General features: G+C 36.0%; 1 protein-coding gene across 1 annotated transcript in view; it reads right to left on the reverse strand.

Annotated features, from left to right (window-relative positions):
* Window positions 1–17,092, reverse strand: part of LOC138702284 (SH3 and multiple ankyrin repeat domains protein 1-like) — a 611,685-nt gene that overhangs the window by 197,708 nt on the left and 396,885 nt on the right. Inside the window, exon 3 of the mRNA XM_069829866.1 lies at window positions 9,586–9,766. The gene's annotated coding sequence lies outside the window, so the exon portion shown is untranslated. The remainder of the gene's footprint in view (window positions 1–9,585; window positions 9,767–17,092) is intronic.

Below are 17,092 nucleotides of genomic sequence, written 5' to 3' on the forward strand. Positions count from 1 at the left end.
AAACTAACATAATTCAATTTAAATCCTGTCCAATTTCAACCTCGCAAATTTCTAGCGCAATAATTAACAATAGATCCCTATTAGAAACAACAACAACCAAACTTCTTGGCTTAAAAATCGATAATGTGTTAAATTGGAAAAATCATATTAAATAAATTACCCCCAACCTAAATTCAACTTGTTTTGCTATTACATTTATGCAAAACATAGTAAATATCAATACCTTAAAAACAATATATTTTGCATACTTCCACTCCGTAATGAGTTTTGGAATCATATTCTGGGGTAATTCCACAGATAGTAACAGTATATTTCTATTAAAAAAATATAATTAGAATAATAGTAGGTGCCAAATCTAGGGAATCGTGTAGGACTATTTTCAAAAAACTACAAATAATGCCTATGGCTTGTCAGTATATCTATTCATTAATAATCTTCCTGGTATGTAATCGTGAAAACTTTGTAACTAATTCAACAGTTCATAGCATAAATACACGTCAAAAAATGACTTTCATACTCCATCGGCAAGTCTATCGTGCTATCAAAAAGGAGTGAGTTATATGGCAGTAAAAATTTTTAATAGCCTCCCTATCGATATAAAAAATGAAACTCAAAACATAAGATTATTTAGGGCCAAATTAAAGAAGTACCTAATTTCTCACGCCTTCTATTCTGTAGGTGAATTCATGACATTCAATAACGCTTCATGAAATTGATACTAAAACTATGTGTTGTACTAGTAGACTATATTGTAAATCTCTTCTGCATATATTTCATCTAGACTGTGACTATAAATTAAGATTTTATAATAGTATTAAGTTTTTAGACTTGTTCCGTATTCTAGTTGTAAAGCAATGTATGAATACCATGGAATGTTAATAAATAAAATACAATACAAAACACAGCTTTATAATTACAAAGCAATCACAAGCCAAATAACTCTTCACTGTCTGCAGGTAATCGAACCTAGGTGCACTGTATTTTTATCATGAACCACTACAGATATTTTGTCCCACAAATTTCACAAAGAATAATGGAAATATGTACAATTTTCAGAGTTTCTGGAAGTTACCGGCACTCGATATATATATATTCCAGAGATGGTATTTATATATTCATTGGAGAATACTGAATTTGAACTTCAGTCATATTTCCTATCAAAATATTTACATAATATTATTTTTAAGATTTTATCCGAGCTTTACTGCGTGTAAACATTGGCACGTAACAAGACGACAAACATATTTATAGACTCACTACACACGCCCGGTATCGATCCACTAACTTTCCCTGTTGTAGCAGCGTCGAAGGTCTTACAAAGTCATACGTTGAGAAATGACGTCTACTCCTTGACACAAGCTGAGTCGACAGCTCTCGAAACGAGACATAACAAGACATAAAGGAAAGTCCAAAACATTAATTCTACATAGATGTGTGCAAAGGTATAAATAAATCTCCACAGTGGATAATAATTTAACGTTGTGCTTACGACATGACAGCTACAGTTCATTCAAATAAGCAAAGTGGTATCATATAGACTGTAGTAGTAAATACAGGGTGGTACAAAACTCTTCGCAGTAACATTGGTCAATTTCGTATATTTTGGAAAGGTGACCTAATGGTAGTCTAATGCAGCGTTTCTCAAACTATGGTCCGCGGACCACCTGTGGTCCTCGAGGTCTGCCCTTGTGGTCCTTCAAAAAAGACAGAAGAAAAAATAAAATTGAAACGAATTGCGTATCCCACTATACCTTAAAATCTCAGAGTTTGGAAATGACACATGGCAATCGAATTTCACTTTTTCTCCCAGTACTGACATTTTATGAAATTTATTACCCTATTCGTCTATCGACTTCCCACTCTACTCTCAACAACAAAAGAGGGGTTTAGAGCAATATACATCGTGGTGTTTCTCGACATCTTTTCCCTGCACATCTGGCGCCGGGCCTGTAACCCAGCCAGGGACCACCCGAATTCATAACAGAGGACCAAAGCACCGAACCTTAATTCAATATTAAAATATAAGTATACTGGTATTAAAATATGCTACGAAAATGATGAATTTGCTTTCGAAGGGAACAAGAGTAAGGTGGTCCGCGGAACTGTTCTGACTTTAAAAAGTGGTCCCCACTTCAAAAAAGTTTGAGAAACGCTGGTCTAAAGCATTAACTAGCAGAAGAAAATAATTTATTTTATTTTCGTTATACAGTGCCGTAACTAAAAATGATATAAAAATTACAATATTGTTGCCAAAATATTTTAATAAACTTAGTAACACAGTATCAAGATCTAAATATATATAGCATACATTCATTCTTGTTCTTCCAAGACCAGGTCTTTCACTACAAACCCAGCATCTCCAGTTATTCCTATTTTCTGTCTTCTTCTTTGTCTCCTCATATGACCCACATACCTTAATGTCGTCTATCATCTTGCGTCTTTTATTTAGGTAGTATCTATTTGTTTTCTTTTTTACATTTTTCACTTGTATCTTGCATTTGTATCTGTTTTATTTATTTTTTCATATTATCTCCAATTTAACGTTCTAAGCAAATAAGGTACTGTCTATTGTAATTGGGGCTTTGCCCTGTTATAGACATAAATAGACAGACAGACAGACAGACAGACAGATAGATAGATAGATAGATAGACAGACAGACAGACAGACAGACAGACAGACAGACAGACAGACAGACAGACAGACAGACAGACAGACAGACAGACAGACAGACAGACAGACAGACAGACAGACAGACAGACAGACAGACAGATAGATAGATAGATAGATAGATAGATAGATAGATAGATAGATAGATAGATAGATAGATAGATAGATAGATAGATGAATGAATGAATGAATAAATAAATAAAATAAACGTATTAAGTGTCTTTCACGTGTTAAATTTTATGTTAACTTGTTAAAACATGTTTCGGCCTGCTATTGGCCATCATCAGATCTAGTTGTTGCTAGTCTTGGCGCCTTTTGTTTTGTTTCCTGCGGGGGTGTGTTTGTGTAGTGGAGTCAAAGAGTGTGTGTGTTCTGAAATTGAGTTGTGTGTTGAGAATTTCATTTGGATGTGTTTTTGCGTGTTTGTATACTTCGTATTGTTCTAATGTGTTTAGTTTCTGGCTTTTTGGTTGGATGTGTAGAATTTCCCTGTCTGTGTTCATGTTTATATATGTGTGGTTAGAATTTGTGATGTGTTCTGCATATGTGGAAGTGTTTTGTAATTTTGTTATGGCTGTGATGTGTTCTTTGTAACGTGCTTGAAATGATCTGCCTGTCTAGCCTATGTAGCAGGCCGAAACATGTTAACAAGGTAACAAAAAATTTAACACGTGAAAGACACATAATACGTTTTCCAAAGTGATATAGTGTTAAAAGTTTGTAATCAAGATGCAAAATAAAATATAAAAAAATCTGATATCTTCTTCTGCCCCGAAATCTTCTCCCGTTCACCATTCCTTCCAGTGCATTCTTCAGTAGGCAGTTTCTTCTCAGCCAGTAACCCAACCAATTCCTTTTCCTCTTCCTGACCAGTTTCAGCATCATTCTTTCTAATACAGCTTCATTTCTTATTCTGTCTGTCCATTTCACACATTCTATTCTTCTCCATATCCACATTTCAAATGCATCTATTCGTTGGTCTTCATTTCGTCGTAATGTCCATGTTTCTGCCCCCATACAATGCCCCACTCCACACAAAGCACTTCACTAGTCTCTTCCTTAGTTCTTCTCCCAGAGGCCCGCAGAAGATGGTCCTTTATCTATTAAAAGCTTCCTTTGCCATTGCTATCCTCTTCCTTTTGACTTCCTGGCTGCAGCCCATGTTACTGCTTATAGTACAACCCAAGTATTTGAAGCTGTCCACTTGCTCTACTGCCTCATTTAGAATTCGCAAGTTGAACTTCTTTATTTTTCTTCCTATGACCATGCTCTTCGTCTTGTTGGTATTTATCTTCATTCCATACTGATCACAGTTGTCATATGGCATACAATCATTTGAAAGTCACTCTAAATGTAAAGCGTTATAAATACTGTAGCCTGTGTTTGGTTACTTTGAGTACAAGTTAGGTCTATATGGAATATATTAGCTTCGCTCTACGAGTCAGTCCTGTAATGAGACTGTCTTCCCCGCTCCGTTTCGTGTGTTCACATTTGTTTATTCGTGTATCTGTCAGAATAGTACTCACATATAAACTATGTTTTTACGTGGATTTAATAACAAACTAAATATATTGTGAATTTTATTTCCACTCAACAATAGGATTTTACTCTTCCAACAATAATTCCTTTCTACAATTCACCTTAAACGCTCTCGTCAACAACAGGATTTTCACCCAACACAGTATTCGTTATAGCACTTCACTGACGGCAATGACAATTTACTTGGACTATTACGAACAACAATGAACTGTTAATCTTAACTAATATTTACAAAGCACTATTTACAAATCAGAACTGTCAGTTCTCAGTTCACAGTTCTTCTAGCTCAGTCACTCGAGTTCACAGAATCTCGAACCACAGACCTTCAGAGACAGTTCACTGTACTCGAACTCAGGTCCCTCCAACTGCGGTCCACTGCACTCGAACTCAGGTCCTCGGATGCTGACAACAGTTGCGGACGCACACTCGAGTCGAACTCCGGTACACAAGACTGGCTTGCTTGCTCTGGCTTAGTCACTGACTGGCTGATTAATCAACTGAAAACTGCTGTCGTTCCTTCGCGTCCGTAATTTATAACCACAGCGACGTAGCCTGGAAAGTTCGAATTCGCGATTCTTCCACTTCGACGGATTTCTCGGCCTCTCTAGGCAAGCAGAAGACGCGCGCGCAAACTCCCTCGCCACGTAGGCCCTTTCCCCTTACTTCTCTCCGCCGCGCGCCATCCCAAAGTGCTCCGTGAAGCCCGCGTCGGCTCACGCGCGGTCTGCTCTCTTGCGGGACGCTGGTCGTGAGTTCGAATCTCACGTCGCTGTCACAATATGATAAAAACCAATTTATGAACAACAGAAGATTATTCTCACAATAAGTAAAACGCATCCAGATTTTAGATACCTTCTGTTTCATAGTATAGGCAAATTTTTCAGCCGAAAAGTAAAAACCAACGATCATTATATTTCTCCTATTTACAGAGTTTTTTTAATATTTAAATTTCACGTTTTCGAAAGAAACATATATATTCTATCAAAGTGAAAATGAGTTAACAAGTAAATAATATGACAAGTCATTGAAAGGACAGAAATTCGAATATTCACAATAATGAGATTAACTTCATATAATAGTACATTATGCAACGAGCTTATAATGATAGTAATTAAGACGCGAGTACGTTTATGAAACGAGCGCAAGAGAGTTTCATAATTTTCATACGAGCGTCTTAATTACCATTATAGTCAAGTTTCATACGACTTTTTATGCTCGACCATATTTCTAACTTGAAATTATTCATAAGTATTAATGTTATTCTTATCTGACTGAGGAGCGGAACTGACCTTGTGCAATACCTCGTAAATTGTGAGATGTGCGCAGACGCGAAAATATTGATTTTTTTTTTCAGAGAAACAAATGTCGACATTGACCTTGATATAATCTAGAGAGTAAAATAAACATTAATCTTGATATAACCTTGAAATTGAATTAGACATTGAAAAACGAGATGACAAATTGAATTTATTTGAATATTATTTACAATTAACGCTAATTATTAATCTAATCTCGCGCCAATTGTTAATCTACTCTCGCGCTAGTTGTCTTTCGATTGCATATCCGAGAATAATCGATACTCGCACTTTCATATTGCTACAATGGTATTTTCTGATTGGTGGAACACCTGAACTTTAATGAATAGGTGTATTTTAATGGGGTCCATTAAAGGGCTGCTACCAGGTGTATAATTACTACATTTCGGCATGGTCGAGCATAAATATATTTTACCGAGCATTCCGCCATTTTTTAAAATTCAAATGCATGATCGTTTTTAATGTCGGGACCACCATAGGACGGCTCCCCGAATACGTGTCCCACATGTTTTGTTTTTATTATATCATAAGCTCAACTGTAATGTATATTTTATACAATAAAGTTTTCTTGGGGGAAAAAAATTGTATAATCTAAGCAGAGGACTTCCCTTGTTGTGGAGTCAATGGAAGGAAATGCTGAACTACAACGAAGTACCTTACTATAATAATACCGAACAGCTAGCAGTTTTACGTGCGAACGACGATGGTGCTGCTACCTACCTGCCGGGATAGAGATACTCGCGAAACAAGCTGTAATCAACTGCAATGTATATTGTTGCTGGGCTAGTTGATTTGTTAATAGTTTTATGAATTAGTACTAGCGTTAAAATGTCAGGGTGTATATGTGCTGTTTATAATTGTGACAATTGCAGCATTACAAATTGCTCCAAGTCGTACTTTCAATTTCCGACAGTTCATAAAACGTGAGTCAACAACATTCTTTAGTAGGCCTAATTCCTTCGTCTTTGTGTTGATATAAAAATACAAATTAGTTTTTTTATTTAGACCTAATAAATAAATAGAAGTTAAAATGTATTGGATTTTAAGGTTTTATCAAATTAAGTTTTATTGTTGTCCACATGCCTTTTAATTATTACAAGCATCAGATTACTATCAATTTTATCTTTGCAGTTGTCAGCAATGCGTATATAAAGCATTACTGTAAATTCATTCATTGATATTGTCTCGGTAAACCAAAGAAAAAATATGTAACAATTAATTACGGAAAGTAATATGAAGTATGCAATATTTCTCATAATATGCAGTTTTGATATAAGATAATAATTTTACATTAAATATTATTCAACATTTCTTAAGTGTTTCATATATAATTCCACATTCGTAACTCACGTTTTAAACAATAGACCGAATCTCGCTATGTTAATATTTGTATATGTGAACGTAATTCCATCCCTCTGCGCTAGATGTCAGGTCCGCGATTTTTCGCACTCACGCCAATGCTGCTAGTATACAGCTGTCCGGAATTATTATAGTAAGGTATTTGGTTTGATATCCCCTTCCACGACTGGAGTTCGATGATACTGGCGTAAAATACAAACAAATCACTTTACTACGTATAGGAGGGAAGAAAAGTAGTTCATCCATTTGCGTAAACTAGGAAATATCGCGATTTTGAGTCTGATAATTTTCATTAGGTTTTTGTTTAATCAAAGTACAGTACGTATTAACAATAAGTATTTTTTTACTCTCGAACTGAGCTATCCATTCGGACGTATTCATTATGCAGTGTATATTATACTGTCTACAACACCTCAGCGTACAATATAGAGAATGAAGTTAAATTGAAAAATAATCATAATATGGATATTTAAACATATTTTTGAAAATGGTGGCCGTTCATTTCGATACAGGCTTCAGTTCTTTTGTGCATATTATCGGACTATAGACTATTGTAACTAATTCCAATTACCAGTTTCGTCCTTCGTACTATTAGCTCATGTTGAAATAATTCTGTACCTACTCTATAAAAGAGTACCTTACGTACTGTAAATTCAATCTTCACTTCTGCCCGATCCGAAAAGATAAAATTACTCAGACATGCTACCTACTGTCCGTCCAAGTGGTTTTGTCGCAAGGTCGTAGAAAGGGGGGAAATCACGTGACAGTTAATTATTTAACGAGGCTCTTTTATTTAAGTTATTTTAAACAGATGTATAATATTACGTACACGTCCAATTCCTAACAGAAATTAATTTTTTGAGAAAAGATCTAAGAGAGCCCAGCCACTAGCCTTTACAGAGGGGCGAGTAGAAGCGGGTGGAGGAAACCGGGATGCGACGTAGGCAAACGGACGACAGTACCTGTGCGAAAATATGATTCAATATTGAAAGCTCTTTCGTCACTGTAAAACGCGAACATACTTCTGGAACGTACTATACTCAGTACCTCAGTTCAGTAAGGCGACTTTGACTGCATACGCGGTATTATGACTCGTTTTAAGAGTATTTAATACACTAATACACTGCATAAATCCTCAATATTTATATACTCGAAAACAAATGCACATGCAAAGCGCATCGCTCAAGGTACACGCGCGCTATCTGTTGATGCTAGTTCAGGATATCCCTATTAAAAGACGCTTTCATATCAGTGGCGGCTCGTGCATATTTCTTAAGAGGATGAAAGAAGTTAACAGCACGAAATGACACCTTCTTGAATGAAACATGCTACAAATTAGCCTACATGCATATAGGCCTATGTAAGACCAGGTAGTGTTGGGTTGGCCTTCCCTTCTGTATAGCAATAATCTGTTCTTGTAAACTGAGTTTCCTAAATTGTCCAAAATATATTATGTTTTCACTTCCATTCATTGTTGAATAATTGCGCAAATTAACAATTACAAGGAAATTAACAACCTCGTAGCATTTTTCGAGCACACTACAGCATCACAAGTGTTGGAAGAGACAAGCTACTAACTCGTAACCGGAACCGTTTTACAGAAATGGAAATGGGAATGGGAAATAATCTGAGGAAAGCGAGAACACTGCACCCACCCACGTGGTCTGTGTTGCCACATGTAGGCCTACATTTTACAAGTTCAGTATCACATGCTTTTGAAGAATGTCAGTTCTTGTAAAGTCATACTATCACTATTGTTCGAAGCTGCCAGTGGCCGATTAATTTTTTTAGGTTAAAAATGATGTAGTTTGGGGTACCTACTTTCAATTCGAAATATATTTGTACAAAACTGACAACTTGGCTGTTGCCCTGTCTAGTACACAATGAATGAAAGTGAATTTCAGGGGCCAAAAAGATCTGCGATACTAACGTAGAACTACTTCCTCTTTGTTTTACATAAACCCGACTTTAACGTTCAAATATCCAAGAAAGTTTCAAACCATGAATAGTAGGCTATATAAAGTGCAATGAATAATATTTTTGATTTATAATTTTAAAAAGTTACATGGTGTCTTTCATAGTATTGCGTTAAAACTGTTTTTGTTGTGTCTCCTCCTAGATGTGTTATAGTCCGGTTGAATGCAACATCGTTAGATGGCAGCAGTAGCGAGCTTGCTGCACGACCAGTCGGTTTCTATTTCCCGCCCATGCGCTGATTCAGAGGAGGATCTCCTCCCTCTCCGTCCAGTTACTTGCTTTAAAACTCTGCTTCTTTCTCTGGCCGCTAGTGCGCTGTTGTCTATGTGTGTTAACTGCAGTAGAGGAGGAATGGAGTGCCTCTCCTCTACACAGACAATCTCGCATCTTTCTCACAGTTTTCTACAGCACATGAGCGCGCGTCGTTTAAAACTTGATCAACCGAGTTTTTCTTACAGCTGTGAACTTAAAAATGATCGAATCTTCCTCGAATTTCTAGGCACATATTTCATTTGGTATTTACTTTCAAAAGAAGAAAAATGTGAGGAGGACGTTTCTCCCTTTCCTCCCCCGAGGAATCGCCACTATTTCATGTCCTTGCCATAGTCTATTACAAATCGCTTATATACTGTACAAATACATGCCGAGGTCTCTTCATATCGTGGTGCGACAGAAGTTCTAAGTTAACGTGTTTCCTACGTAGAACAATTGAAGGTTTACCTGTACCGGATGGCGGTGTGGTAAGCCGTTCTCCAGGAAACAGCGCCACCACGGCTCCAGCCCACTTCCTCTGACGTCACGTGTGTCACGTGACCCCCAGTCCGAGTGACGTCACTCGTCACTACGCCATCTCACGGCAGGAGCAACCCTCTCGCTGCCATGACAACGGGAACCCAACACCACCGCACTGGAAAGAGTAGCAAAGGCCGAATTCAGATAATGAAACAGAGAGCATTCATCTCACAGCTCTAACGATTGTCGCCAGATCAATCCTCAACTTGAAAATACTGCGCGCCGCTCGTCATTGGTGTGGAAGTTCTGCAGAGGAGAAAACAGCTAGAGTGGAATAACTGGAGACAGGGGATCAGGAGGAGAGAAGAGAGATAACTAAGGCACATTAAGCTAGAAAAATAAAAAAGGGAGAGAGCGGAATGTGAATAAGGGAAAGGAAAATCGTGTGAATGATGATAAAACAACAAGAATATGAAGAGAAAAAAGTGTGCTATGAAGGCAAAAAGCAATAATAAAACGACTGAAAAGCTGTAAAGAAGGAAAGAAGAAAAGGGTACAAAGAACGTGAAAAGGAAAAGGAAAATTAAGGTGACATGTATTTACTAGCCTGATGAATTATTCTTTTGGTTTAAATTATAAATTAATTTAAAATAGCTTGTAAGGGGGTCTTAGACTAGCAATTTCAGATTAATATAGTTTATAAGCTTGATTATACGGAATAATAAGGATGTAACTGCTTGTTTTATTTGAAGCGTTGTGTCAATGAGGTTATAGTTTACAGTGGTAGTGAACAGTTTCGATCAGTGAAAATGTAGAGTGTCAGTGAAATGTGTTCTATAGTGTCGGTGAAATATGTTCTAAAGTGCCAGTGAAATGCGGTCTATAGTGTTAGTGAAATGTGTTCTATAGTGTCAGTGAAATGTATTCTAAAGTGTCAGTGAAATGTGTTCTAAAGTGTCAGTGACATGTTTTCTAAAGTGTCAGTGAAATATGTTCTACAGTGTCAATGAAATGTGTTTTATAGTGTCGGTGAAATACGTTCTAAAGTGTCAGTGAAATGCGTTCTATAGTGTTAGTGAAATGTGTTCTATAGTGTCAGTGAAATCTGTTCTGTAGTGTCAGTCAAATGTGTTCTACAGTGTCAGTGAAATGTGTTCGATAGTGTCGGTGAAATACGTTCTAAAGTGTCAGTGAAATGCGTTCTATAGTGTTAGTGAAATGTGTTCTATAGTGTCAGTGAAATGTATTCTTAAGTGTCAGTGAAATGTGTTCTAAAGTGTCAGCGACATGTTTTCTAAAGTGTCAGTGAAATGTGTTCTATAGTGTCGGTGAAATACGTTCTAAAGTGTCAGTGAAATGCGTTCTATAGTGTTAGTGAAATGTTTTCTATAGTGCCTGTGAAATCTGTTCTGTAGTGTCAGTCAAATGTGTTCTACAGTGTCAGTGAAATGTGTTCTATAGTGTCGGTGAAATGTATTCTAAAGTGTCAGTGAAATGTGTTCTAAAGTGTCGGTGAAATGTATTCTAAAGTGTCAGTGAAATGTGTTCTAAAGTGTCAGTGACATGTTTTCTAAAGTGTCAGTGAAATATGTTCTATAGTGTCAGTGAAATGTGTTCTATAGTGTCGGTGAAATACGTTCTAAAGTGTCAGTGAAATGGGTTCTATAGTGTTAGTGAAATGTGTTCTATAGTGTCAGTGAAATGTATTCTAAAGTGTCAGTGAAATGTGTTCTAAAGTGCCAGTGACATGTTTTCTAAAGTGTCAGTGAAATGTGTTCTAAAGTGCCAGTGACATGTTTTCTAAAGTGTCAGTGAAATGTGTTCTAATGTATCAATGAAATGTGTTCTATAGTGTCAGTGAAATGTATTCCAAAGTGTCAGTGAAATGCGTTCTATAATGTCAATGAGGTATTACATAGTGCCAGTGCAATGGATAGATTAGTGCAGATTAAAGTGAAGTGAATGTAGTGAAAGACTATCAGCATCACAATAATATAATGTGTATGTCGTAAATGAGGCAGTAGAGCAAGTGGACAGCTTTAAATATTTGGAGTGTACTATAAGCAGTAACATGAACTGCTGCCAGGAAGCCAAAAAGAAATAGCAATGGCAAAGGAAGCTTTTAATAGAAAAAGGAGCATCTTCTGCGGACCTCTGCAAAAAGAACTAAGGGAGAGACTAGTGAAGTGCTTTGTGCGCAGTGTAGCATTTTATGGGGCAGAGACATGGTTATTACGACGAAGTGTAGAGAAGCGAATAGAAGAATTTGGAATGTGGATATGGAGAAAATGGAGCGTGTGAAATGAATAGACAGAATAAGAAATGGAGCTGGGTTGAGAAGAGTGGGTGAAGAAAGAATGTTGCTGAAACTGATCAAGAAGAGAAAATGGAATTTGTTGGGTCACTGGCTAAGAAGAAACTGTCTGTAAAGGATGCACTGGAAGAAATAGTGAACGGGAGAAACGTTCGGGGCAGATGAAGATATCAGATGACTTAACAACATTAAGTTAAATGCGGAGACTAAGAGGAAAGCAGAAAATAGGAAAGATTGGAGAATGCTGGCTTTGCAGTAAAGACCTGCTCTTGGGTAGAAAACTATAATTTAATGAAAGAAATTAATGTTTTGAGAACAGATGGCAGATATGGGACTAATCAAAATAACACTTCAATAGAAATCAAAAGGAACACGAGACATAGGAAGACCGAAAGACAATGGAAGGAACAAGAGTGAAGATGGAAGTGGCCGTTGTGCATATTAGGCTACTTGTCATGAAGAAGAAGACTAAAACAATAGATAAAACTGGTTTAAGAATTGGACCCTCAAGACTGACAAATTAACAATTACTCTATCAACTACAAGGTCTTAGAGATACAGGACGAGGGAAGGGTGAATTCTGAGAGCGTAAAGAGTCAACCAGTCTATCGTGAAGAATATGAAGAAGAAGACAAATATGATGATGAATTATAAAAGGGATAGCAAGGGATGGAATATTAAAAAAATAATTGACGATGAGAAGCGAAATAGGTGGCAAAGTAGGATATGAAAACAAAAGTTAAAAAAACTGTACATAGACAAGAAGAAGAAGAAGCACAAATGAACAGGAACAGGCGTTGTATGCACGGACTACCACTCTTAGAGTCTGTCGGCTGCTATGTATTAATTCCCTCTCTGAAAGATAAATTCCAATGGAAAACTCCCACCGTAGCAACCACTAAATTACAGCGACACTTATTTACGATTCAGCCAACTGGTAAAAGTTTTTATCCTTCTTATAAATTAGAGGGTAAAACGAAGTGTGTACGTCATGCTTAAGTGTGAAACTTTTATCTTAGAGTCGTTTACCCTTTAATAATAAGTTCCTCATAATTATGACTGTGTCTGCTTTCTCTGTTTATTACTCCGCTTTGAAGATTTCATTGACATAATTCTAGGATTACAATTTAAAATATCCTTGGGTACATGACAGTCAGGATCACAACTTTAAACCAATCATAATTATGCGTTTACATGTAAAGTTCGATAATCTACGTCTATATGAATAGACAATAAAGAATATGTAATCTATGTAGACAAATGTAATCTATTTTTTTAGGTTCATAACGTGAGTCTACGCAATGCAAGTAAAAAATAAACAACAGGTGAAAATATTTGTTGCAAATGACAATATGTTTGAGAAACTAAAGTCAGATGTCCAAAAATTAATATTTGATGATGAGTTACTTGATGTTTCTTGATGAGGTATAGGATAACTTTAGTCTTTTATACTCAATTTGTACACTAATTATACATTTGTGATTGAAAATCTATATTTTTATCTATTTTTTAATGTGCTCATTCATGTACAATCATTGTAAGTTGTGTGTTATTCTGTGTCTATAGCAAGCCTTAGAAGGTCAGAGAGTAAAATAGATAAATCTCTGATAATGCATAATAAATTCATGGCGTACAGTAGTATTAGATAAACTTATTCTATTGCAAGTGTTATCATTATTACTATTTCTTACCAATGTTTATTATTGTCACACTAACATTACTTATCCAACTTTCATTATTTACTTTAATGTTGTTTTATGGTCTAGATATTAATGTAATATCTATGTAACCAATTGTATTCAATTAGAATTAGTGTGTGGCTGGGAGGAAGAGAAGGCCTACTGGCCTTAGCTCTATTGACGGTAAATAACTTAGTAATAAATACAGAGTCGTTAAATAACCAACTAAGAAAAAATCTTTATTCTTTGCAGGGCTATATAATCTTTACGTTAGGCAAGGATAGGTAAACGTATTAAATAAGTGTTACATATTACACCCTATCAAATAATAAATAGATAGATAATTAGATAGGTCCTAATGGAGCGAGAGGAACCGCAGGGGATTATGGGGAAATGGGAGGAGAAATAATTAAAAAGTGAGCGATCGCGCATACTTGTAAGAGAATTTGGAACTTTAAGGAAAAATCTAAGTGAGCTCCAAGATTGTTGACTATTTGTCTCACTCAGTTATTTTATAGTTTCTTTAAAGGAGTTTCTTGAATTTTGGTGGGGAAACCCCGAAAATGAATGTAACCTAATAGTTACCACATGAGGAGGGGACCACGTGGAATGAATGAATGAATGAATGAATGAATGAATGAATGAATGAATGAATGAATGAATGAATGAATGAATGAATGAATGAATGCATGAATGAATGAATGAATGAATTAATTAATTAATACGTAAATGGATGCATGAGTGACATACCTAAATAAATAAATAAATAAATAAATAAATAAATAAACAAAATAAAGAAATAAGGTGTCATACCTTTCATGCCACGGAGTAAAAGAGTAGGTCAAAATACTCGTACCTAGTGAGAGGTTTGAAGTTTTCAAATCTGTAAATTTGATTTATTTGCATTGCACAGTTTATTATTATTATTATTATTATTATTATTATTATTCATCCTTCACGAATTAGGCCTCTGTAGACCTGTTTCGGCCCCATCTAGCAGTCTTCTTAAAGGTCTTCCTGGTCGACGATGTCCTCTAGGTTTATACTGCATCATAATTTTTGGGATTCTTGAATTTTCCATTCTTCTTACATGATCTAGCCAATTGAATTTGTATCTGCTGATTTTTTCTTCTACTGACTCTACTTCTAATTGTTCTAAAATTTCTTCATTTCTTTTTCGGTCTAAAAGAGTATATCCTGCTGTCCTCCTCAAAAATTTCATTTCTGTTGCTTTGATTCTGTTCACGTCTTTTTTCTTTAATGTCCAAATCTCGCTTCCGTATAAAAGGGTGGGTAATGCTAGTGTATTATATATTTTTATTCTTGTAGATTTTTGTACTAATTTAGCTTTTAATGCATTGTTTATTATTCCTAGAAATTGTGTAAATTTGGTAATTTTCTTGTTCACATCTTTTTCATTTTGATAAGATATTTCACAACCCAGATAATTGAAATTTTGCACTTGTTCGAGGTATTGGTTATTGTGTATTATCTTACTTCTGAATGGGTCTTGTCCTAAAAATGCCATTACTTTTGATTTTTGTGCTGAAATTTCCATCCCAAAATCTTTTAATATTTTATTTAATGTATACAATCCTCATTGTAAATTATCCTCTGAATTGGAAATTATGACTTGATCTTCGGCATAGAGTAAGGTATTTAATGTTAGAGCACCTACCTAACGATAAGGCTAGTAACCTATCTTAGGGAAAATTACATTACTTTCAAGCCTCAAACAAGCAGTATAAGGACAGAATATTATTATTATTATTATTATTATTATTATTATTATTATTAACTAAATGACTTACTTGTATTGCGACGAACCATATTTTTTTTTAGTTATACTCTTAGTCACTGGCACGAAAGATATATAGTAATACTTATTTACATTAATAATTTGCGATGTGTTGAATTAACGATACTTCGCTACGTATTACCGATAGCAAATTGTCATGTAACCATAGTCTGTGAGTGACTCGGCCGAGAGACAAGTTATAGCGTTGCGTTTTTTGTAGTAATTGCACGAGTGCAATTTAGTAAGGTTATTCAACGAATAAAATTAAATAACTTGCAAATCGAATTACTTACGTAAATGATAATAATTATTATAAAACGCAACAATAAGACATTATTTGTTTTTTTTTAATAAAGTTCAAAAACTGCTATCTATCACGGCATACTAAATACTATTGCCAACTACTTACAGCGGAAATACGAAACAACAATACTTAACCTCAAAAGTAAGATAAGCTGAAATGTTACATTAAAGCTACGGTTTCTTTATCAACGTACATCACTGTCAATTTTCATTTGTTTTGCTGCCATGACTCGATTCAATATATCTACATGGCCTTCTCTAAATGTCGATTATTGAACATGTATGCGGCGATGTGCGACCAGAATTTGCTTCAGAAGCATCCTCCAGCGATCTGCGTCGCGTCCAACGATCTACGTTGGTGATCATAGCTGTAAAGAAGCCGTGCGCATTCATTTTAACTGCTAAGAACTCCAGGCGACAATCGCCAGCGATGTGCGCCCGGCGATGATCGCTGTAAACCATATAACGTCTTTGTGTAAATCAGGCCTGCACAAACAGCGCTCAACGAGCGCGCACGCTCCTTCGGAGCGGCAGAGAGGTGTCTGCCGCTCGCCGAAACGGGGAGGAAGTTAACGTCATAACGACAGACTTGCTATAGGTAGAGGAGAGGGAAACGACCACTCAGCTATCTAGTGGAGTGCAGTGTGTAGGCCTATTCTCGGTAACTGTTTCACGTTGCTTACCTACTGCTACAGTACAGTATGGAGGAATCTAAAAGACGGAACATAACGTTTAACATTTAACGATTTACAGCTCGAACTTATTGATCATCAATGTGACCTAAGGGCTAAAGATCGTTTGAATAATACTACTAGCCTGGTTGAGTTTTACGAGACTAAACATTAGCAATAATATCCACGACTACACAGGCTGGCTGTGAAAATGATTTCTATGTTTGGCTCAACATTTATATTTGTGAGCAACTGTTTTCTGTTATCAACTTTAATAAAGGCAGGCATCGAACATCTGTAACTGATGTTTCATTATGATCAGTAGGCTACTGTTCCTTTCAGCTGCCAACAGCATAAAACCTCGTTTTGATGTACTGATAAATAAAAATATAACAAAATGATATTGTACATTTAAGTAGGTATAGAATTTCTATTACTTCTGTAAAATAAATATTTCTTTATTAATTAATAATAGTCCAAGATAGTTTTGCAAACACCGAACGGGAATTTATTTCATAAGTACTCGTAATACTACTTTCTTTTGTGTACATTTTGTACGAGATCACCCCTTCTTCCAGTCCACCCTCATAACAGAGCGCAGCTAATATCTGCATTCCGCTCATGAGCTGTGAGCCGGCTCGGAGAGCGCAAACCTTGTGCAGGCCTGCTGTAAACAAATCGCAGCTTCACAGAATAAAACCACGAAAGGTTTTTACAGACACTTATTTATTAGGCC

Source organism: Periplaneta americana, chromosome 6, assembly GCF_040183065.1.
Source record: "Periplaneta americana isolate PAMFEO1 chromosome 6, P.americana_PAMFEO1_priV1, whole genome shotgun sequence".
Lineage (NCBI taxonomy): Eukaryota > Metazoa > Arthropoda > Insecta > Blattodea > Blattidae > Periplaneta > Periplaneta americana.